Genomic DNA, 24,435 nt, shown 5'->3' on the forward strand with positions numbered 1-24,435 from the left:
CTGTTTTAATAGCTGATTGTCCAAAATATGGTAAGAGCCCATAATGCAACAGACTCTTCATTTCAGGAACTTCCTAAGTGTGCTCAATCTGGAATGAAAATAATGTGCTTGTGTTGTAGAGAAGATCCAGAAGCAGGAGCTTTAAAAATAGTTCTGCCTTTCTTAGGCCATCTCCTGTGCTATGCATTTCACCCCAAAGAAGGGCAGAACTGGCAGCTGCATAGGTGTAACAGGTTCATTTTCTTACAACTTGAACTCCCTGAAAAGTGTTCCTGGACATATGCCTCCCATGTCTCCATAGGTCTTCATCTGGTGAGCCATAAAAATGAAGCTATTAACAATTAGATCACTTCAGTCACTGTCCTCATCCCACCCTTAAAATGACTGACAGCCCACTCAACCACTTGAGCAAAAAAGCAAACTTAAAACACTGAAAATAAACTTAACAGAAATTGAGAGAGAACACCTAAGAAATGACAAGCAGTCCAATTAATGTGAAAAATGCAATATAATATATTTTTCTAATGCCATCTATATATACATTTTCCCAATCCCAATAAAATGCCTCTAATGACATCTTCTACATATAGAATGAAGGGGTGGTGAACTTAATCAAAAAACATCTTGGGTTGTATCCAATCAAGATATACTCGGAGTAGGTCCATTGAAATGAATGGACGTACGTTGGTAATGTCCATTCATTTCAATGGTTCTGCTTTCAGTATGATTAATGTTGATACAACCTCTTATCAAGAAAAAATATTATATATCGCTTCTTCCTGGCAGTTGCTTCTTTCTTCTCTTTTTGGATGTGCTCTCAGAGCTTTGAGTCTTTTGATTGGTCCACAGAATTATACTATACATTCTCTTTGAAATCTGGTCACATCTTTCCACCTTTTAGATCTAGAGTTGAAACAGTGATTCATTAAAAAATTTTTTTCTTGAGTTAGGCTTGTACTTGGACACTAATTTCTCTATTTTGTTATTATTTATCAGATTTGTTAGTCATTTGCTACCTGAAGGTCTCCAAGTGAGTTACAACACTGTTAAGAACAAAAAACAAATCCATTATTCCATAAAAATATTAAAATAAAAGAGCAACAAGAACCATCCCCATACTGCCACAAAACACTTTGGCAACATGCTAATGACAAACAGTACCATCCTAATCTATCAAAAGCTTGGGGGAAAAGATAAGCCTTTACCTGGCACCTAAAAGATGTCAATGAAGGTGCCAAGTGGACCTCACTGGGGAGCGCATTCCAGACAGGAAGCCATAACTAAAAAGGCGCTCTCCCTTGTCACTAGCCTCTGAGCCTCTCTGAGAGGGAGCCCTGGAGAAGGGTCTCACAAGAAGATCTAAGGGGCCAGATAGGTTCATGTCAAGAGAGGCGTGCCAGAAAATATTGGGTTCCTGAGCCACAAAGAGCTTTAAGAGTCAAAACCAGCACTTTGAATTGGATTCAGAAATGTAAAGGCAACCAGTGTAATTGGAACAGAATTGGTGTTATATTGTCTGTTTGCCTCGAACCTGTCAATAGTCGAGCAGTTGCATTCTGTACTAATAAAAGCTTCTGAACCATTTTCAAAGGCAGCTCATGTAAAGTACATTGCAATAATCCAACCTTGAAGTTACCGGAGCATAGATGACAATAGCCAGGTTATCCCTTTCCATATAGGGTCGTAGTTGGGTCACTAGCCTAAGCTGATAGAAGGAACTTGGCACCACTGAGGCCACTTGTGCCTCAAGTGACAGCAATTGATCCAGAAGAACCCCCAAACTATGAACCCATTCCTTCAGAGAGAATGTGACGCCATCTAGAGCGCACCGCACACCACTAAGCCTGTCAGAGGATCTCAGTCTTGTGTGGATAAAGCTTCAGTTTAATGGCCCTCATCCAGTCCATTATCACAACCAAGCACTTATTCAGCACATCCAGTGCCTCACCTGCAGAAGATGAAAAGGAGAAATAGAGCTGCATGTCATCAAATGCCATATGACCCCACTCAGTGGTTTCATGTAGATGTTAAACAACATGGGAGACAGAACTGACCCCCTGCAGGACCCATGGAACTAAGCAATGCTCCCCGAGAACCACCGGAAGCCGGCCATCCAAGTAGGAATTGAATTACTGCAATGAAGTGCCCCACTACCTAACTCAAACAGTTACCCCAGAAGGATACCATGGTTGATGGTATCAAAAGCCACTGAAAGATGAAGGAGGTTCAGCAGTCACACTCCACTTGTGTTTCTGCTGACACAGGTCATTGTACAGGGTAATCAAGGCAGTTTCCGAAACAAAGCCAGACCTGAATCCTGATTTTTTAATTGGTATTTTGATACTAGGGGAATCCCCATTGTCAAAAGTGAAATGTGTGCTACTCCCGTGTCCTTAAGTCACATAGCAGAAAAGAATTGAACAAGTAAGAATTTTCTCCACCACTGTGACAGCAGCATCAGCTTCTGTCAAAATATCTATCCGCAGCTGTTGAAGAGACCTCTTGGGGTCAGGTGCTGTCAACCATAGGTACATTTGCTAGTTGTTCATGTATGTCTCATCCATATCTTTGGATATTTACTTTTTTATGGACTTGATTTTTTTCTCCTTAAAACCAAGAGAGAGCTTGTATGCTTAATAAAAATTGTCATGTTGAGTCATACCAAAGCTCCAAATATAGGCATATGTCAAGAGTATACAAATAGTAGTGAGATAATTTTAAATGCTAGAGGTCACTTAATCTCCCCCCCATATCTATTGTACATGCATAAGAGTGCATGAATACTATAGATGATGTGAAAAAAAGGTGTTCTACCTTGTCAAACTGCAGTTACTCCCATGCCATTCTCATGGTTCACGTAAGGACATCTGACAACAGAAAGGCACAAAACTTACAGTGTTTGACCCAGAAATGAAGCCTGCCTGTTTTCATGGTGATATTAAAAAAACTCATGGAGAATCCACAGGTTAAAGTAAAAAAAAGCAGTCATGTGCTGTGCTGGTTTTGTTTTAGCAGGGAGGAATCACTTGTCTTGTTTTTGTTGTTTGGGCTGATTGTGTGCGTTGCCGGACTCAATGTATGCTCAGAGGCACGTTACTGAAATCTTCCAAACTACACAGGAAGTGCATTGGACTATGAAAGACCAACACAAATTATGTTTCCATTTTTACAGATTTGTAGGCCAGTACAATATCACAGAGAGGAGGTCTGGTCTCCCACTCCACTGGCACATTCACTATAGCTAGCCAGTTTTCCTGCTTTGTAGAGTTTGGTAGAAAGATATATAGCTATAGGTACGTTCTTAAACCAGAGTTTTTTTATTATAGAATGAATGAATATATATATAAGCATACACACACATGGGTGCACCCCCTTCCACATCTGTTTAACCTTCATATAATGGAAATCTCTGGTTTAAGTTGCCAATGAAACATACTTTAACACATGCTACATTCTACTTGAAACAGTTGTATAATGTAGCCAAGGAGAAATACAAAAGTGTTATGATTCTTTCATCCTCAATAGTTTAATGCATAATTAAATCTTTTTTATTGTTGGCCATAGGGGAGCTATTCTTTTAATTACTGCATGTTTCTTATGCCATGAAAGGCATTCACCTAGAAAGAATAGCTTGACAGTTTCTAAAATGTGATATGTGTACTTTCGTGGTGTTCCATCTTTCTTAGTATAGGACTGTCCAAAGGGAAGACTTTTTGAGGAGCAAATGGAACTTTACCGTCTTGATTTGGCAGATGGTAATGACTTTTAACTACAGATATTAATAGCATCAATAGGCTTCACTGTGAACAAAATGTGAAATGGTTGCATTTATTTTTGTGTATGCTTGCAATGAAGGAATAGCACACAGTTCTTAGATAAAAAATATAAAGAGAAAAGTTGCTGCTGTTGCAGCCATGTGATAGTCTTTATGTTGCATAACATGATGATTTCAAAATGACTAAAACAGTACATTTTCTAAACCTCGTGAGATATTGTAAAATTGACCCACCAGATTCTAGGGGGAAAGGTGAGATATAGTTTTGTGGCTTAGTAGATTTCCCAGTTCACTCAATGATCTTGAATAATTTTGGACAAGTTGTTTTTTTCTTTCTTTCTTCACCTTGCTTTCACCTTCCACAAAGTGAGGAAAGTATAGTTTGGGGGATAAATTTGAGTTGTTAAGGTACTTAATGCTTGCAGAATTTAATGCCCCAAACAATATCCATGGCCAAACTTCATAAAAAAAACCTAGAAGTTCAATGAGTCTTCATACTTCAAAACCTTTTTCAGAAGCTCTTTCCATCTTCATGATCTTTTTTTATCCAAACACTACTTCTATCTCTCTTTTTCCATTTCTAAAAATTCCCTTCTCAGATTAGATACTTCAGAGTGGCTTCCTAAAGGCATAATCTCAGTTTGTTTATGAGACCTGAAAGAAGATGTAGGAATGTTAGTTTTGTACCTAGTCAATTCTACTTAGCTGTACATGTGAAATGAACCAGTAGAATTGGGGTTAAATCAGTTTTGGCTATTTGATTCAATATATGACCTTTTAAGCAGGACAGTTTACCTGTCAACATTGGTTCTTTTACCTGTAATTTTTTTTTGTCCCCATAGTCTGTGTGTAGGACAGGAGGTATAGTTGAATGAGAAGTATTGTGGAGCATATTTACTTGGGAGAAAGGTCTACTGAGATAAATAGGCCTTACTCCTACATGTGGATAAGTCCTATGCACCTGGAAGTATGTCCTAATGAACTCAGTGAGGATTACTTCTGAGTAGAACTATAATGCAAGAGATTCAGCAACAGTAAAAACCTGCCAGTCTTTCCTTGAATGCAAGAATATGAAGCATTTAGGGCTTCTTGATTGGTAAAGGACCACATTTTATTCTTGTCCCAAAAGAGGTGGTCAGTTGTAGAGTTTATCCTCCTTGCTTGATAATGTGCTGTAAAGGCAGAGTGCAAATGTTTTTCAGGTCTGCTGATGCACCTCTTTGTAATTCAGTAAATGTAATTCTCCCCCTCAACCTTAATTTTAAACCTCTCTACTCCCAACTTCTTTTGCAACTCAGATTCTGCTTTCTGGCCTGTGCATGTCATTACCAAAGCCTTCCCTAGCAACCAGATATTGCTAATAATATCCCCAAGTCCAGCACCAAAAATATTTAAATGTGGCAAAGTATTTCTGAATGTGAGGCTGTAACATTGCAGACCTCACTTAATGCTTCTAGTCTTCATCAAGTAATTTAATAAAATTAGACTTACGGTACTGTAAGTAAAACTGACTCTGAATTGGGTAAGGTTATTTGAGCCATAAGATAAATTCCTTTTGATGTTTTAATATTAAAATAAAATGCAAACTGAACCTAGAATGTATTTTTTTCTCTGATGTGTATCTATGTGTATGATTTAATTTCCAGCTTGTGATCTGCTTGGTGTGCATTTCCTCTTAAGAGACATGTATTGCCTTGAGAAGCCATGCTGTTTTTAATGTGATCTGCGTGTATTGTTGTTGTTGGACCACCTGTATATGTGTGACCTGGAATACTATACTTTAGGGTTGCAACACTTCAGGAGGTTTAGCTGTTTTTCCGATGGAGCAGAGGTATGTATTGATGATTTTATTGTGATGCTTTATCAATCTGTTATGTTTTATACATAATATTCAGTAATAAACAACTTGTCTTTTCATTGTGGAAGGCTTCAAGACATAGAACATAAAACTGGTAAGAGATGCTGAATAGTTGGCCCAATCATCTGCCCCAAGGCAGTCTGTCTGTCTGTCTCTCTCTCTTAACCACAAAGCAACTCTACTGTGTACCTATTATGGGGAAAGGCCGTAGCTCAGTGGTTTTTACATGCAAAAGGTCCCAAGTTCAATCCCTGAAGTTTCCAAATAGAGCTGGGAAAGACTCCTAACTGAAACCCTGGAGAACTGCTTCTGGTTGTTGTAGACAATACCAAGCTATATAAACCATTGGACTGACATGACATTAGGTAGCTTTCGAAGTTCCTACTAGTCTCCATCATTGTCCACACTGCATGTATTTCCAACAAGAGCTGACCTTTGTAGTAAGGTCGTCTCACCCCTTATATACCCAGTCGATCACTGCACTCTGCTGGTAAGGACCTCCTGCAGATACCATCTTATCAGGTGGTCCGTTCTGCACAACTTAGGAAGTGCACCTTTCATGTTGTGATACCAACACTTTGGAATTCCATCCCCTTAAATATTATACAGACACCATTTCTGTTATCTTTTTGGTGCCTACTAAAGACCTTCCTCTTTCAACAAGTCTTTTACATAGATACCTTAAGATGTTTTTAAAGTTGCTTTGTTTTAATACGTTTCTAAAGATTTTTTGTTTTAATATATATTAAAGTCTGTTTTAAAGATGTTTTAGAATGTTTTTAGTGTTTTGTTTGCCACCCTGGGCTCCTTTTGGAAGGAAAGGTGGGATATAAATAAATAAATAGCGAGCGAGCAAGTGATGGGGGGAGATGGAATTAGATAGTTCTGCTCCAAAAACTGGACTTTGCAGCTACCATTTTCTGGATAAACAGCAAATACCTAAAAAAGGTATTGCTTGGTGATGAGAAGTAGCTTTCTTCCCATTAACATCTGAGTGGACTGAGGACAGAATCCCATTTCTACATGCCTTCTGGAACAGCCAGTTTAAATATTTATAAAAGACGTGGTAGTATCACCTTAGAATGAAGAGCTGGAGATAGAAAGGTAATTCCTTTTCTCCTCTCTCTCTCTCTCTCTCTCCTCTCTCTCTCTGAACCTGGTTCACCCATAATGCTAAGCCAAACAATGACATAGTGAGATTGTGAGGGTTCCCACAGAGAAGATTGCTGTTGCTGCTGTGCTTCTCCCCTGGGCCCCCTGCTGCAGTGCTTGACTTGCTGTGTAACCTTGGTTACAGCTTGTGGTTTCTCTGGAGCAAGACTAACCTTGAGCCTGCATTTGAACTGAATGCTAAGCCAAACCATGGCTTAGCTTACAGGAGCGGGACCAGAGGAGTGCACAGTGGCCATGGTCTCCTTTCTGGGAACCCTCATGCTTATGCATTCATGCTGTGCCATAGTTTGGCATAGTGTTTTGTGCAAACCAGCTTTCTCTCTTGCTTTTCCCTGCTGCTTTGCTGAACAGCCATCAGTTGGGCATCAGAGAAGATTTTATTGTCCCTGCTGCTATCAGTGATTTTTTCCCTGCTGTGGAGTGGTGATAACTGACCAGCTGGGAACTCTGGATGGGGTTCCTAGGGCTTGGTGGGCTACATACGATGGCTGAGGGCTGCATGTGGCCCTCTGGTTACCAGCCTACCTTCCAAACCATAATAGGAAGAACTTGTCTGGCTTTGAAATATTGTTTCCTTATCGACCAGGCAATGAGATGACAGGTTGTTGTCATGTTGACATGATTAATGAAAGAAGAGGAGGTATGTGCCTTAATTTCCAGTGGTAAATCTTAATGATAACACATTTTTTCTAGTTATTGATCAAAGTGTTTTCTTCCACATCTGGTATCCCCCTTCCATTGCTGACTATTTGCTTTCATATTCAGAGAAAGAAGGGGAGTAGTAGCAGTGTTTTATGTGGTTGAATTTCCTTCCTGACATGTGCAATGATTGGACTACATCCTGAAACATGGAATTTCTTTACTCTGATCACTGATCTCATAACAAGCTGTTCAAATGTGCGCCCAAGATTAAATCTATTCCCTGTCACATGTGGCATGCTTACTACATGGTGATATCGCTAATCTACATGTTGGTATATAAAACAAGAGAAGCTGCTATATACTAATTAGTCCAGTGATTCATAGTAGAGATCAGATGTATTATCTGCATTAAATTTCAAGCTAAGAATTGAAAATGAAACTGTATTTTTTAGCATATTTCCCCCATGTGCTTTTAATTTCTTAAGTTTAACTATATATATCTGTTAGCCTTAAATAGTAGAATATATATTACGGAATTAAGCTGGCTTTTGTTTTTAGTGCCATGAAAAGATTCAAAAGCTATTTGGCTGTTCTGATATGGGCACCATTAGAACATCTGAATAAAAGAAAAAGATTCTGCCTATATTCTGATTTAGGTCACAGTTAGCTCTTGTAATGTTATACATTGTAGAAGACTGGATCTGTAAACCACAAGATGAGTTATTTATCAGTTCTTCCCAGGTGCAGCTCCCTATGCCTGCCTCTCTCTTCCTCAAGCCTTCTCTTGAGGGTTGAGAACCCTTTGGAATGGCATGTGAAGTGGCATGAGGGGTTACCACGGGGGGCAGGGGGGAGTCATTGGCAATGGTGAACTTTTCTTGCACAAGCAGAAGTGCTTCCAGTTTCTAATCCACAGTGTGTTCAAAAAAAATGCAGATGCTTCCTTTTTGCCAGGTAATGGGTAGCTATTTTGTTCTTGCTTCATATCCATTTACTCTGCTCTCATGTATAGATTTCCAGAAGTAAAACTGATGCATCATATTTAAAAGGGCAACTTGAGACTCTCTCACGCAATGCTTTCCTTCTGATAACTGAGAATGTGGTAAATGATTTTCTTGTGGAGACTATTGTTAACATAGCCCATTTTATTGCATCTAAATAAGCATGTTATTACCTTGATGATAATCATGTGATGGATGAGACCTGTCAGCATTTTAATATTTATTTATTTAGAACATTGCAGTACTATTTCTATTTCTAATGACTGGATATGTTGTGTTGTGTATCTGTACCTTACAAGTGAATGTTAATTATTATTATTATCTTTATTTATACCCCGCCATTTTTCCAAAACTGGAACTCATGGCGGCTTCCAGATAAAAAACACATATAATTAAAAACATACCAAGTCTACATTAAAATAAGATTAAACCATTTCCAATATTAAAACCATACACACATACAGCTAAAAGAATTCAGACTAGTTTAAAAATGATATAATAGACATTAGCAATGCAGGACCCTTCACGCCCTATCCTTAGCCTTCAATTCCAAAGGCTTGTTGGAATAGGAAGGTCTTTGCTTGTCGGCGGAAGGACTGTTAATATTCCATTGTTGCAAGCTCTGCTCTCTGTTTGGGACCTTAAGCTGCAATCCTATGTACACTTACTTGGTGATTGCTTTTAACTGGGGGGGGGGGTTAGGATAAAATTGGGAGTGCAGGAACCATGTATGCCACCTTCAACCCTATGGAGGAATGGTGTGATACAGATGTAATAATAAAATAAAATAAATAATACATTCTTCAGAACTGGGAGCAGGGCAAAAGCTGTATGCAAATTCTTGTTTTGTCTAGATGTTATTGCTATTATCTTCTGTAGTTAGAGCAGCTATCCACATGTGTCAGAAATAATATCCAGAATATGGATGTTTGCACAGTAACAGATGTAATAGCATCCTCCCTTGGGGGCAGGTTTAGTAGTTTGTCTATGTGCTCAGAGGACCAACTTTTGTAGTCAAACTAACATACATAAAGTGACTCCAATGTGTAAATGTTAAAAAATGAGGGCAGGGAATAAGGGGCAGGATATTGGCCTTTATATGAATCCACTTCCATATGCAGCCATGTAATTTTTTCTTGACATGGGAAAGGTTAACTGAAGTATGGATTCTAGATGGAATAGCAGAAGACATTGTCCATGGTAGCATTCTCCAAATCTTGAGCTTACCCTCCTGAAAACCCCCTAAATCAAGCCTTTTTCTGGCCCAGTTCCCATGCAGAGTTAAACCATAGTTTAAAATAAACTATGGTTTAATGAACTCAAGTGATTTTCTCCTTCCCTGCTCCTGACAGTGCTGGATGAAGCTGGAAAGGCTTGTTGTGATGTATGAATCCAGCCTTGTGGCTTGTTTTCCTCCAAACACAAGCAGAAACAAAGGCTTGAGCTTACGACTCATGGTTTGGAGAGAAACAAGCCATGAGCCTGGGTTCACACGTCATGACAAGTCAGACTCTGGCTTGTTTTCTTCCCTGTGCAGCAGTCAAGAGCAAGGGAGGAGCAACACACTTGTGTTCCTTTAAACAATAGTTTATTTTAAACTGTAGTGTAATTTTGTGTGTGAACCAGAACTCTGGCATTCAGCATCAAATATGTTTTATGCTGTCAGACGTTTGCTAGACTTCTGTTGTCTTTTAATTCTTAGTGAATTTCTTATATTGAAATTGTTACTGGATTGCTGCTATTCTTTACTTACAGGGTTTTTAAAACAAATATTCTTGCTCCTGATGTTTTGGGTTTTTTTTACATCTGGTCTTTTTTTTTTGTACTTCTGTGCTTTTTGCATCCTCCTAAGTTTTTCTGCAGTGTCTTGGGCATTCATATTGTTTTTTTAAAAAAGGTTTATAAAACTTTTAAATTTTACTTTACGAGGTTAATTAATTTAACTTGTGACAGCATAAGAATCCACACTCATTTGAATTTGGGATGGATTAGAAGCAAGCCTGGCACAATGTGTTGCAAGTGTTGCCTGACAAGGTATTGGAAGTAGAAGGTGAGAATTCAAACCAAATGTTTAGTTTGTAAAGCAAGAGTTGATACCCAATTATGGCAGCCCACTTGCGCAACAGTCAGTCTGCTAGTGAGAGCTTCATTCATAGCATAGCACAACAGCTGAATCCAGTGGGTGTCTTGCACCTGTGAACAATGTTGCACAACTGATATTATTATCCTCTGTGACCAGGGATGTAGTCTTCTAGGGGCTCGGGGTGGTCTTAGTCCCTTTACTTTTTTAGGAGCAGGGTTCCTATATCTCCAGCATGCTATGAACCAATCAGCATGAAAGGGGAGTGTGTTAGCTACTGAAAAGAATCTTCTACCGTGGTTCCTTATCCTTTGCTGTTGATTGGAACTAATCAGAGTGACAGGAGGTGAGTCAGCCGCTGAGAAGACTCTTCTCAGTAGCTAACATTCTTTCATGCTTATTGGCTCCGAGTTGTGTCTGTTGTTAGAAAAGTCATTAATAAGGATCTCAATCTCAACCCCCTCAGAAAAAAGAGGGGAGAAAGACATGGCTGTGACTAACATGAAGGGACCCTGCATTTCAGAATTTGCCACTACACTGCTGTCTGTGACAGTTAAGCTTTGTGCATTAAACATTGTGTGCTACCTCTTCCCCTCCTTCTTGTGCAACAATATCAACTCTTAGATATCTTGCACTAACACGAAATGTTATGGTGGATCTTGCCCCAAGTCTGAAATTTGTATTGGCTGTGTATGTGAGTAAAATTCTGAGATGTTCTGTGTACATGAAGACTAAAACCTGGGTTAGGGGCTAATAATTTTGCTTTTCTCCCAGTTTCTTCTGACTTTTGATAATGGAATGCGATAACGGAAGGAACACACAGGCACTTTTGCATATCAGCATTTCTCTTCTTGCAGTCTAACTTTTGCCTAATGGAACTTTTGACACATGACACACAAGGGATCTGAATGGGCATATCTTAATGAATGCTCAGTTCCAATTTAATCATGGATAACAAAACCCAAAAGCTTTGCAAAATTTGCAATGCAAATGCAAACATCAGTTTCTAAACTGTATATTTAATCTCCATTTTTGTTCATTTTCAGAAGTTGGAAGGGGAATGAAAGCATAACAACTGAGCAGAAGAAAGGTTTTCTGAGCACTTTCCATAACTGGGAAGGGGAGAACATTTGAACGCTACCTAAAATCAGACGTGAATAGCCTGCATCTGCTTTGTGTGGGAGTGTAGCCTCAGAATTATCTCTGACAGCTGCAATATCAGCTTAAATACTATTCTCTTACTCCTACACACTGAATATTCTTCCTACATGCTCTTGGTTCATATTAAATCCCCCCCCCCATTGAGAATAACAGAACTAGGCATCTTGGATACTTAGGTCTGAGCTTAACCCTAATTCAAGTGTGCTGATCTACAATGAGAATTGCTAGGAAGCATGCACATGATTAGGTTTCTGCCCCCCGCATTGCTATGCATATTAGTCTGCAAGAATTGGAGGGTGAAATCTGAAGAGGGGAGCCACCTCATGTTTGTGGAGTGAAGAATTTAGTGAAATCAGTATGTAAATATGAGTATAGGTAATGTAAAAATTGGATGCTTAATAAAATCCACAATTTCTTCTGTTTTGTTGCATTTGAATAATTTGGTTCTAAAATGCTGTAGTTATTCCTTTGGTGGTGCTCTTGGAGTCACTGACATTATATAGACAGCTTTTCTATAAATCCATGGGTTGGCTAACCTTTTTTAGCCCAAGGGCTGCATTCACCCTTGGGCAACTCTCCAGGAGCTGCTTGCACATAGGCACTCCATGCAGACGAACCAGGGGTATGGCCTGTTCACACTCACTTAATGATCAGTCTAATGACCAGGGGGATGGCAATTTGCAATGCAAATGCAATGCCATCAGGGTGTTGGGCTGGGCATTGGCGTTTAAACCTCTCCGCCTACCCCAGAGCTGTCTCTGCTTTTCTTTTTCTGCCTCTGCTGCCTCAAATGAATGGAGTCAGGGTGGGGGCAACAGAATTTGCCGGAGAGATCAGATCATGACAACCCCCCCATCAGGGGTTAGCCCCCCCATCAGGGGTTAGCCCCCCTTGGCTTAAAACTAATGAGGAGTTTCTTATATCTCATTTTATTTACTTATTGATTATACTTATATTCCACTTTTTCTCCAAGGAGCTCAAGGTAATGTACATGGTTTCCCCCTCCCCATTTTATCCTCACAACAACCCTGAGAGGTGGGTTAGGCTGAGAGACAATGACTAGCCCAAGGTCACCCCAATGAACGTCATGGCTGAGTGGGGACTCAAACCCTGGTCTCTCAGGGCATAGTCAGACACTCTAACCGCTATTCCACACCAGCTATGGTAATTTGAGTATGCCATGAAGAAATGAGATGATATAAAATAGATAACTAGAGACAGGCAGATGCAGCAGTCACACAGGGAGGAGAATAACTATACTAGATAAATAAGGATGATTTAGAACATATGAACATGGAAGAGATGGGAATGTGGCTGCTAAAACACTTTACTTGTGTAAATAATAGTGTTAATGGGTAGTGGCTACTTCTTCATACTTAAACAAGTATATACACAATGCCCTTAGGAATTAGCATCCCAGGCATGTGTTCCTAGTTGCTAACAGAAACAGGAAGTTTCAGAGTGTTCCAGAAAGTGATAGCCATTTGGTATGTACTATAGATTGCCATTTTGCTGTTTACTTTTCTAAAGGACCATTGTATGTACTTGGAGCTTGACTGAATAGTGAAGTTCAGAAAGTCAGATTTAAGTATGGCTCTCTGGAGCACTGCTGCTGATTGATAATTCATCCTGAGTCTGGTTCAGCTGCTTGTTCATGTTGAGGAAGTTATATTCTCTTTTAGCAGCAGCAAATAAAGTACTTGCTTCCTATCAACAAGAACCATTGAGGATTTAGTCCTTAGAGCGAGTGAAATTAACAGGACTGGAAGTAGCTCAAAGGGGAAGTAAAATACAATGCACATTTTTATCATCATTGGCTAAGCCATACTCTTTAATAAAAGATTACAGAACTAATAAAGTAATATAGATCCGTTTGGAGAAAACAGCTTTTAAGCACAACATCTTTCAGAATGGTAATAGAGAAATGGAAATACAGGAGGCAGGGGTGGCTCCAGGTTTGAAGGGGGGCTGGGCAAAGGGTATTTGTGGGGCGGTGCCTCTCTTATTGGGCTCTGGCAGGCATACCTGTCTATGGCGACAGCACTCCTCCAGCCCCAGTACTCTTTAAGTTTCCCATAATGTCCCAGAGTGTTAGGCCAGGGGCATTGTGAGAATTTACAAGCGTGGCTAGATCCAGCTTCCTGGTGCTGGTTGGAATGCCAGACGGAGGTGTAAGCACCAGCGGTGGGCTCTGTTAGGGTGTTGAGGGGCTTTGGCAACTGCCCAAGAATGGCAGGCCCTGATACCAGCCATGCCAGGAGGTCATCCTAAAAAGGAGTTCTTCGAGGTGTGTGATTTTGCCGTAGTTTGGGAAAGCAAATGAATGAGCTTTGAGTCGAGGGAGAGTAAAGCATAACAGGGAACACTAACTAAAAATGCTTATGTGTGGTGGCAATCCAGGTGGAAGCAGTTTACGATGGTGAACACTACATAGTTGTGACTGAAACTGAGCAGCTGAAGCATTTCCACCACAACCACCTCTCCCCCCCCTCGCATGCAGTGCTGGTATGTAGATGCTTTCATGTGCTTAATGCTCAGCCCCAGCAATGTGATACCTTGTTGTCGTTTTTAATGTTAACTTCTACATGACTTGCCACCATGCAAAAGTATTTTTCAGTGCTGTCAGTATGCGAGCGGTAGTGTTTGGCCCTCACACTCATTCAAGAGGGAAAGGCTTAAATACTCTGTAGATTCACAAGCTATCTATAGGATGCTTATAAACTAATCAAAAAATCCACACACAAGAGAGTCAAGGAATATTGTGGTATTGTTGGTGGTTTTTAAAAGAAATTCAGAATTTAACAAATTCAAGCAAGATGTATTTTATATAAAAATGTATTTATACACTATTGAATTTTCATTGATTCTAGTTTGAAAATGCAGTGTTGATTATTTTATGGCATTATGGGATCGATCCATTTCAATTTCACACAAAACGCGGTCCCCACTGACCCTACCAAATTTAAAGGTGCAGTAAAGGTTTGGCTTAGTTTCCCTTGAAAGGAAAACAAGATTATTTTCAAAAGGGGTGGTTTTTGTGGGGAGAGAGATTCCACAAATTAATGTTGTCACAGGAACAGGTCCCTCATCTCAGAGAAGCAGAGGATGATATGCATAAAATTAAGATTTTGCAGTTTCTAAGTTCACAAAACTAAATTTTCTGTAACATTGCTGACTTTGCATCAGAGGATCCATATTTTTGCACAAAAAGTTGTTTCCAAGGGCAAATACAAACTATTCACTAGCTCTGTATAATATGAAACAGTAAAATTAGGTTATGGGTTTGCCCCAAATATTCATTTTAAATCTACTAAATATTGGCTCTTTGTAACATGCAAAACCTGAAACAGTTAATTTTAAAATAAAGTACAGAGATGATTGGGGATACCAAGGAAACAGTTCAATAAATGTGAGGCTTTTGGAACACAGAACATCATTGGCCATCTAAATAGGGCACAGAGAATAGTACATTTGGGTACAAGTTTGGGTGTAAGTGTCACTGATGGGGCAGCAGATGGTGCCGCATTGAAGCAGAAAATGTGCATCATACATGCAAGAATGAAAGGTCAGTGATAATGGAGAGTTTTTGAGACTAATATTTGGCAGAGATTGGTCATTCTCTAATCTAGAGCGAGGAGCTTCCTGACACATGCCAGCAGAAAAGTGAACTGGCAGCTGTTTGGAGCCACACAGTGAGGGGCCCACCACTGCCCCCTGTTGTTTCATAGCTGGTTAGGGCATAGGGCAGGGACAAGCAACCTGTGGCACTCCAAAAGTTGCCAAACTACAACTGCCTTCATCCCTGACTATTGACCATGCTGGTTGAGGCTGATGGGTGCTGGAGTCCACCAATATTTGGAGGGACACAGGTTCTTAACCACTGGCATACAGCTTGAGGATTCCTGATGATGGTCACAATTGGTGTTTTTGCTAAGATACATTTCTCCTTTTGTTAAGTGTTGGTAAAATTCCCATTGTCACTACAGTCCTGATGTAAGGAGGGATTGTATTACACAAAGCTCCCTAGGATGCGTGCAGTGTGTTGTTGCTCTTCTCTACAGAATGCTAGCCAGTTGTGGGAAGGCTATCCAATGTTAGGATGGAGAGCTAGTTTTCATCCTCATTGCAACACTGTGCTGAAGTGTGGCACTATACAATGAGAGAGAGTGGCTGGTCACTATATAGGATCAGAATTTAACTTGATCCATGCTCCTGGTGACCCTAGCAATTGAGAATCCTGCCTGCTGCCCTCTACAGAGCACCCTCGCTGTCACCTGCATAGCCACACCTTGGGCTCTGTTGCTTTCTTCCAAATTAATTATTTTGACTTGGCTTACAATAGCTATGCTTGCTGATCACACTTAACCATAGCTTAATAACAACATGCAAGAGCAGAAATGAGCTGGACTGAGCCTTGGGCTTGTGCACTCCCCCCCTCTTCCTCACACATGGACAGGAGGAAGAATTGGAAAGCTTCTTTTTGCTTAACTTGCTTATTGTGTCCTCCAGACTGACAAACTGTGGTTCACATTAACTGTGGTTTCAAACAAGCCAACTTCAAACCATAGTTACTGAAGCTGGCTTGTTTAAGCTAGCTATAGTCCAATTTAACTACTGTTCTGTACCCAGATGATACAGCAAGCTACCCTGAATCAAAAGCAAAAGTGGAAGCTTCTGAATTCTGGTTGTGCAGTAGGAAGAGAAAGGAGGGGGGAGCCTAAGGCTTGTTCATCTTGTATTAAGCACGATGTGCAAAACGTGGCCAAATGCTTTTAGATGGCCTAAATGGTAATTGCAAGTCTGGCCTTGGGGTTTTTCCTTAAGCTACTCTTATCTGGTGATGGATCAACCTGCTTGCTCTCTCTCTAGTGAGGAAACCTTGCAGCATCATTAGAAGCTACTAATGATAGTAGTGGTGGTGAAGTCTGACCTCAGCTCTCCTTACATACCTTGTTTCTTTTTTTATGGCATGATGACAATATAGTTCAAAAATCTTGTATGTTTTTTTCAGATTCACAGCACAATCCTACACATATCTTGTCAGAAGGAAGTTCCCATGGGTTGTGTTCAACATAGCACTAAGGTGAATGTTCTATCAGCACAAGTATTTCTCCTTGTGCAATAGAACATTCCCCCCCCCCTGCTTCCTCTCCACAACCTCTAAATCTGTTCTAGGGGTTTCCCCAACGCTCTGAAGCAGATCTGGGGACAGCGTGGGGGAGGAAAGGAAGGGATCCCTTGTTGCTGGTGCAAGAACTTAGTTGAATAACCCTCATATAGTTCAATTGGCTTGCTCCCAGGAAAGTGGACATTGGATTGTAATCTCAGTGAATGTAATACCTTCTGGTTGTATTTTATTTTTTCTAATTCTGAATCCTGCAAATCAGCATGTATATCATAGTATGTATACTCTTCTGAAATATTCTTTGCTTTATTGACTATCTGTTATTTTTATTGATGGAAGATCTCTTTTTCCCCATGCTGTTGAATAAATGGAAGAAAAGAATGTCCATATATTTAAATGAATTGATAACAGGTCATGACTGAGAGATAGGTAAAACTGATACAGTTCTATTGAAGTAAATACAGCTATATAAATTTGTTATGATCTCTCTTGGAAAGGTTGCTTCCCAATGTATTCCATGTGGATCAACTTGTATTTCCAAACATAAAAATAGTTACTCTTTAATAGCTTTAAAAATCTGTTTGGCAATCTGACCTTGGCACAACAACTGCTTTTGCTAACCAATATTGTTCTGTTGATGTAAAATTATGTATGCATAATATAGCAGTAAGATTCAGACTTTCCAGTTGCTAAGAGAACAGGTGTTCCTTTTTTGGTTTAAGTTACTGCATCCTTCAAAGAAACATTGCAAAGTGATGTAAGTTTTTTCATCTAGGTGGAAATTAACTGGGGATGTGGAAAGCAGTGAGTTGCACTTTTTGCAGGCACTTTAAAGATTCCAGGCATTACATTACTGATTATGGAGCAGTTTTAAGATGTCTTCTTTTTCTTTAGGAGTAAGATAAAGGCTATAATCCTTATTATAGCCTTATTATTTCTGAGAAAACATGAATAGCATAGCACTATAGTAGTAAGTATTCCCAACTTCTCTGAGTCATGGGGAGTTCTAGAGATATTGCTCCACTGTAGCACAGGGAGCTCCTGAACTACTTTGTTCCGGGTACAGCCTGTGGTCTGTTCCCATATTATAGGAGTGCATGTGTGAATAATGGGATAATTTTACCTAAGAAGCTGTCTTATATTAGGTCATACCATTCATTGGTGCTTCTAGCTCATTGCCATCTAAATAATGGCTGGCAGTAGCTCTTCAGGGTTTCAGACAGTCTTTCCCAGCTCTCCCTGAAGATACTAGGGAGTGGACTTGGGCAGTTTTCTGTGCAGTGCATGTGTTCTGCCACTGTAGTGGGTATTTCCCAGAATCAGTCATGTGGGTATTTCCTAGAGCCGGCCCATTGCATTTGTTCCCAGAGGTAAAGGGCAAGGTAGCGTTGCATGTGCAGAAGCTGACTTGCCTGGCAGTTGACTCTTTCTTCAACGCTGGCAATAGGACAGTGTTCTTCACTGCATCTGAAGGCTAGCTTATGGGGCACAAGGCGTCTCCTGCATGGCACACACAGCTTGGTCCTCCAACAGAGGGGAATGGCTGAGCGATCAGGGTGAATGCCCAAGGGTGGGTGGGTGGGTGCTGCCTTTTCCCCCACCTAGCATTTGCTATTTGAGATGGCCGCCTCGCCCTGTCTAGTGGTAGTGCTGGTCCTGGTTCTCCCAAACACATTGATTCTTTGCTAGGAGGGTACTAATAGAGTAGGAAAGATGCATGTGGTTTCCCCTTCCTCTACAGAATTGTGTTATTTAAAATCATGTCCCTGCAGTATTGGGTACATGAAAACTGCTCCCAAGCTGCTGAGAATGTGTGAGAGCATTTAATTTGTGTTCTTGAAACTAACACAGCTCTGGGTGAACAGGAATGTCTCTATTGGAAATAAAACAAAATCTAAGTGAAAGAAATGGTCATACCCTAATGTGATTGCAGCCTGAATGTTTGAAGGTATCTTGTAAAAACTGTCAGAAAACAGCATTGAAATGTTGAGTAGTTTACTTACTCTTAGTAGTGACTGTCAGTAAATAGAGAAACTCTTAGATATTTATAACTCTCTTGATAATGAGAGCAATGTAAGTTTGACGGATTTATTTTCCTCCATTGGTATATAGTGGCAAAACTCTTTTGAAGTAAAGACAGCTCTGCGGCATTTATACTAACAATGAAATCTTCACTGGATTTGATTTTCTGCAGTACAAGCTAGATAGATTTTACTTATAGTCTGGTCAAGGGCAAGGAATATGACTATCATCATCATCATCATCATCATCATCCTTTATTACGGTCCCAAGACCAATATGACTATCTACTTGATGGATTATTATGTGTGTTTTTGTTTTTCATCCTTGCTAATTTTCCATTTTATATTTTTACGCAGGTTGTGGGTTTTTTTGTTTGCCATGTAGTGTTCTGGTCACGCACTGCTCATTTTCTCACTCTCATTTGCTTCTTAGGAAAGATGCTATAATGCTAAAGTGGCACTCTGATCTCTTGTGGCACTGACCTCCAATAAACAAATCAAATTTTCTGGGCCACAGGGATTTCCCCCATTCATTTGACTGCTGTAATTCTGGGGCCACTGTCTGTGGGAGGGGTGGGTGGGCTCCTGCTACACCTGCAAGAGAGAATACAAATGTACATAAAATTTTGCATATGCTTTGAATGATATACAAATTTGTACCCTTTTTTGTGGGTGAGGTGGAAGGCCCCAAAATAAATCAGGGACCACATACAAGTAATAAGATGTCTGACAGACTGAATGACAACAGGTGAAACGTTTCCCATAATTGCATTTCCATACTAGAAAAGATGTAACTAATTTGAATTTCTGCTTGCTTAAGGCATAACAGGTTTGCTCCCCTCCCCAGTGCCAACCCTAAACCATCCAAAGAACTCAAGCTTCATGAGTTATAAGTCAGTTATGTCACTGTTGACTTGCATCAAATTGTCTTAGGCTGACAATATAAGACTGGTCAGTGCAAGACCAGACATGATAACTTCAGATTTTGGGGGTTGGTGGATCAAAAATTATTTCATATTTACAGTAACCAAGGTTCAGTTGCCCATGCTTCACTCAATTCAAGATTAAATTGTTTAAAAACTATTTTATGCTAAGAGCATTTATTTGTTTCTGTGTATACTTCATAATAACTACAACAGTGCTATCAGCACAGATCAAACAGCCACTCATTTTGCTTTTTTTGAGCAAAAAGGACATGAGCATTTGACATAAATAAACCTTTTTTTAAAGTGGTTATACCACCAGCAACAACCCACCCCCAATAATCCCTCTATTTCCTCCCATGGATGGGAAAACAATTAATCATTCCCTCCATGTTGCTGCTACAATCAACTCATCAGGCCCCTCCCCATTGCATTCCCAAAAGTTCAACACCCCAAGATACTGGATAACAACACTCTACACTGGAAAGTTGTCATTTACTACTCTATCTCAGCCCCCAACACCAACAACATTGTATAAAGACACTGGGCTGTTTTTCAGGGCTGAAGTAGACCATGTTTTTTCAACCACAATACCTCCCCCCCCCAGGCAATATGGATATGCTAATGATGGATTTTATTTGAATTTGTATTAACAAGGTAATTTTTTTATGTTTACGTACTCAGAAAAAACAACGTTTTTCAATGAAATTAAACCTGGGTGGAAAGAGTATGAACTCCCATCTTTGCTGCTCCCTTTTGCTTTTGAGTAGATAAGCTTTTGCCCAGACACAGCTACACTAAAATTCTGCAATTCACAATTCCTTTCCTCTGGGCAACAATCACGTATCTACCAGGGATGATGAAAAAACAGCTTCATAATGAACCAGCTCCATAATGAACCAGGGTAGTTCTTCTCCATTGTCTGAATCTTGAGCGACTCACCAAGGAAGACCTAAAAGCAGCTTCAAAATGAGCCAAGAAGCCCCTTCTCCACTCTCTGGAAAAGAAACTTTGTAGGCTATTTTGAAGTCATTTTGTGGTCTTTCCTGAGGTTTGCATGGCTCTAAATTTCTCTATAGAATTTGTCAATCATACCTCTGACTAAACTCATTGGGTGAAATACTGAAAGAATGGAGCAGCCTTATCTCTCATGAAGCAATTGCTTTGATTGGTGCCTGCCTATTTTACTTCATAGTTTTCATTCAGCAAGAGCTAGAGAGTTTACTTTAAAACAAAAAGAAAGAAAGCTCAGAGTCTAGCCCCTCTGCTGTGGCTTCCAGCCCAGTACAGCAGCACTCTTTGTACCCCCCCCACTGGTGACTCTGCCTCTGACCACTGGTCATGCTTGCTGGGGCTGATGGGAGTTGGAGCCCCAACAATATTTGGAGAGCACCACATGGACTGCCCTGGTCTACGGTATTATAGGAAAGTTTCCCCGAATGAACTGGGTTTGGAAAGAATACTCTCATGGTTACATGTAACCTGAAATAGGACTAATATGCCCATATGATCATTCTAGCTTGGTTCTCCAGTACACTTTTTTTTTCTTTTTTAATGATGTAAAGAAGCAAACAAAAGAGAAGAAACATTGTTTTGAACGTTACTCTTTCGGATTTGACAGAGATGGTTAATCAGATGCATATTTTCCATTGCTCATTTCAGATAGTTTCTAGTTGATCTGTTTAACTTTTTGTGGGTTTCTTCTTTCTAATACTTAATCTTTCAGAATTTTACTTTTAGCTGTATGAGCGTAAATTCATAGGTTTTCATGAGCCTTAAAGGCATTGCTTCGATCTATATATACTGGTAGCCCATTATCCATACACATGGATAATGGCATTTATAAGATACTCTCTGTAGATCTGTGACAAATTTGGTATAAATATGCTTATAAACCAGAAATGGCTTACCTGGTGGGACAGAGCTGCAACACTAGCTTCTCAGTAGTGGTGACCTTGCTACTTACCTAGAGTGGCACAGCAGCAGGGAGGTCAGAGCTATGCAGGCACACTAGTGGAGACAATCCAGCGCTCCTATCAGTGCACCCACACTGTATCTACCTCCCCACTGCCTCACCCTTCTCTCTCCCAGTAAGGGGCAGCGATGCCACTGCCGGGACGCTCGGGTTGCAGCGCCACCCCATAGGGCTAGCTGCTCTTGAGATAAACCTATAAGATAAAGAAGATTGCTGTGGTGCTTCCACCAGTTCATGTAAGGACTGAGTGTCAAGGATCTTGTTTTATTTGACCCACTTGATGGTACTTACCAACCAAAAAGCCAGAGAATATTAAGAGGAGTGCAACAAAGAAAATCAAAGCTTTGGAACATATGAGAGGAAAGTCTGAACAGTTTGTGGTTCAAGGAGGGAAAAGCTTAATACAGCTTGGGATCAGGATACCTGAAAGACCATCTTACCCCTTATATACCCAGTCAATCACTGCGCTCTGCAGGTGAGGGCCTCCTGCAGATACCATCTTATCAGGACGTTCATTCTGCACAATATAGGAAACAGACCTGTAGTGTGGTGGCATCTACCCTGTGGAATTCCCTTCCCTTGAATATTAGGCAGGCGCCATCTTTGCTATCTTTTTGGCGTCTTTTGAAGACTTTCCTCTTTCAGCAAGCCTTTTAAGTTGAGACCTATCCCAGTCTGCGTCTGTGTTAGAATTGCTTGTTAATATTTTTTTTAATAATGTTTTTAACCCTTTTTAAAAGATGTTTTTAAAGTTTTTAAAAAATGTTTTTAACATTTTGTTTTAATTTATTTTAAGGTCTGTTTTTATGATGCTTTAAAGTGTTTTTAGTGCTTCTGTTTGCTGCCTGGTCTCCTGCTGGGAGGAAGGGTGGGATATGAATGAATTAATGAATTAATTAATTAATGGTGGTCATGGGAAATGATTAAAAATATCTGAAAGGGTGTCATCATAAAGAGGAAGAACACACAACATGGACTCCCTGAGATATCAAGTTGCTGTGAAGCTGAGTTGCTATCAGGAAATTTTAACTAAGAGTATGATGGGTTGAGCAATGAAGCTATTGAGGAGAGTTTTGGAATCTTTCCCTGTAGAATTTTGTCCTGAATCCCTTTTCCGATTTCTGTAACAAACCAAATACTTTGCATACCTCCCAAGCTATTCCGATTATTCTGTTTCTAAAACCTACTTTTAAAAAACTATAAAATACCTCTATATTTTAAAAAGTTCCTTATATAAATTTCATGTTAAAAATAGTTAAACTTTAGAAAAATTAGGCTGTAATCTTGACCAAAGTTATTTTAATTCCACTTCTGTCGCTTTCATTCAGACACTGAAACAGTGAAAGTGACAAATCCCATTTAGTGCCTTTGTCGTGGTGCTCTTCTATTAATTTATTAAAATTTAGATATCCTTCATTACATGAAATCGGGACAGGCTACAATATTAAAACCTAAATCAATCATAAAAAATAAGACACTAGCAGATCACTAAAACTCAACCTTCTGTTAATATATTGCAGGAAAATTTGGCCCATGGGACAAATTTGGCTCAGTAAGAACCCCAATGTGGTCTGCAAGACTGTTTTTCCTCAAACAGCACCCACCTGCCCCACACCTCATGCCATATGTTTTGGCAGGTGTGGGGCAGGTAGAGACGCGGCTATTCGGAACTTGATCGCACATCCAATCCCTGCAGAAAGTAGGATTGAAGTCATTGCCTACCAACTGATGGGAGGTGAGTTCAAACCTGCTAGATCAACTGCATGATAGAGTTCTCTGTGAAGAACTTGATCACATGACCAGTCCCTGTAGAAAGAAGCTTTGCAAGCCCTGTGCTCAATGCTTGAGAAGCTCTGAGCACAAGGCTGGCTAAGTGCTTTGTGCAGTAGTTCCTAGCCGCCTGACAGCCACCTGCTTGTCAGGTGTTGGGAAGTGCTGCACCAAAGTGTGTCTCAAGCCTTGTGCTTGGTGCTTCCCAAGTGCCACGCATAGGGCCGGCAAAGCCCATTGTGCTGCAGTTCCTAAGTGGCTGACAGCCAGCTAGCAGGCACTTTGGAAGTGTTGCACCAGGGACTTTGACAGACGGGTGGGACAATTTCATAATGTCAGGTGATTGACAAGTAAGTTGGGACAGATAAGGATCTGACCTGACATGCCATTTCCCATTCCTGATATAGTGACACAGGCTAATTACTGAAGTCATTCAGCAAGCCTGACAAAAATAGAAGCCTTTTGGCTAGTGCCTAGAAATTGACCGTGTTGGCACGGGTCAGATCTCTAGGGAAAGGTATAGGAAGGAAATGAAATACAGTATGCCCATACTGGAGAATAAAATGGCAGGAAGAAAGTTGGGGAATTAAGGTGAATTTGAATATGAATGCCTTGCTAAGTGGAAACACTACCAAACGGTACACCTCTGTATAAAACCAGTAGTGAATCTTCATAATCCATGTCTAAGGTTTTTGAGGACTTCCATTATTCTTCTCACAAAAGATAAATGCCTGCCTCACAAGATGGTGTTAACGCAGCTGGTCTACAGCAGTCTTTTGTGTAGAGTTATGTATGTGCTCTTAAGGAAATTCCATCATGCTCTGTGAACTTGCAGTCTTAGAACCATCCTGCGCTCTCATCTCCATTGCACAAGCAGTTAACAATGGTGGTCGGTTTTCTAGTCAAGTTTCCCTCCTGTATCTTGGATTCA

The 24,435-nt window shown here is 40.2% G+C and overlaps 1 protein-coding gene across 9 annotated transcripts in view; it reads left to right on the forward strand.

Annotated features, from left to right (window-relative positions):
• TIAM1 (TIAM Rac1 associated GEF 1) overlaps positions 1 to 24,435 on the forward strand; it is a 229,617-nt gene that overhangs the window by 48,088 nt on the left and 157,094 nt on the right. For 6 of the 9 annotated variants that reach the window (XM_061627834.1, XM_061627833.1, XM_061627844.1 and 3 more), the window contains one exon: positions 5,422 to 5,606. The exons of 2 other annotated variants lie outside the window; for them this stretch is intronic. The gene's annotated coding sequence lies outside the window, so the exon portion shown is untranslated. Of the gene's footprint in view, positions 1 to 3,686; positions 3,756 to 5,421; positions 5,607 to 24,435 lie in introns of all 9 variants that reach the window. One more of the 9 variants, XM_061627835.1, reaches the window with a different exon arrangement.

The sequence above is a fragment of the Rhineura floridana genome, chromosome 5, assembly GCF_030035675.1.
Source record: "Rhineura floridana isolate rRhiFlo1 chromosome 5, rRhiFlo1.hap2, whole genome shotgun sequence".
In the NCBI taxonomy this organism is placed as follows: Eukaryota; Metazoa; Chordata; class Lepidosauria; order Squamata; family Rhineuridae; genus Rhineura; species Rhineura floridana.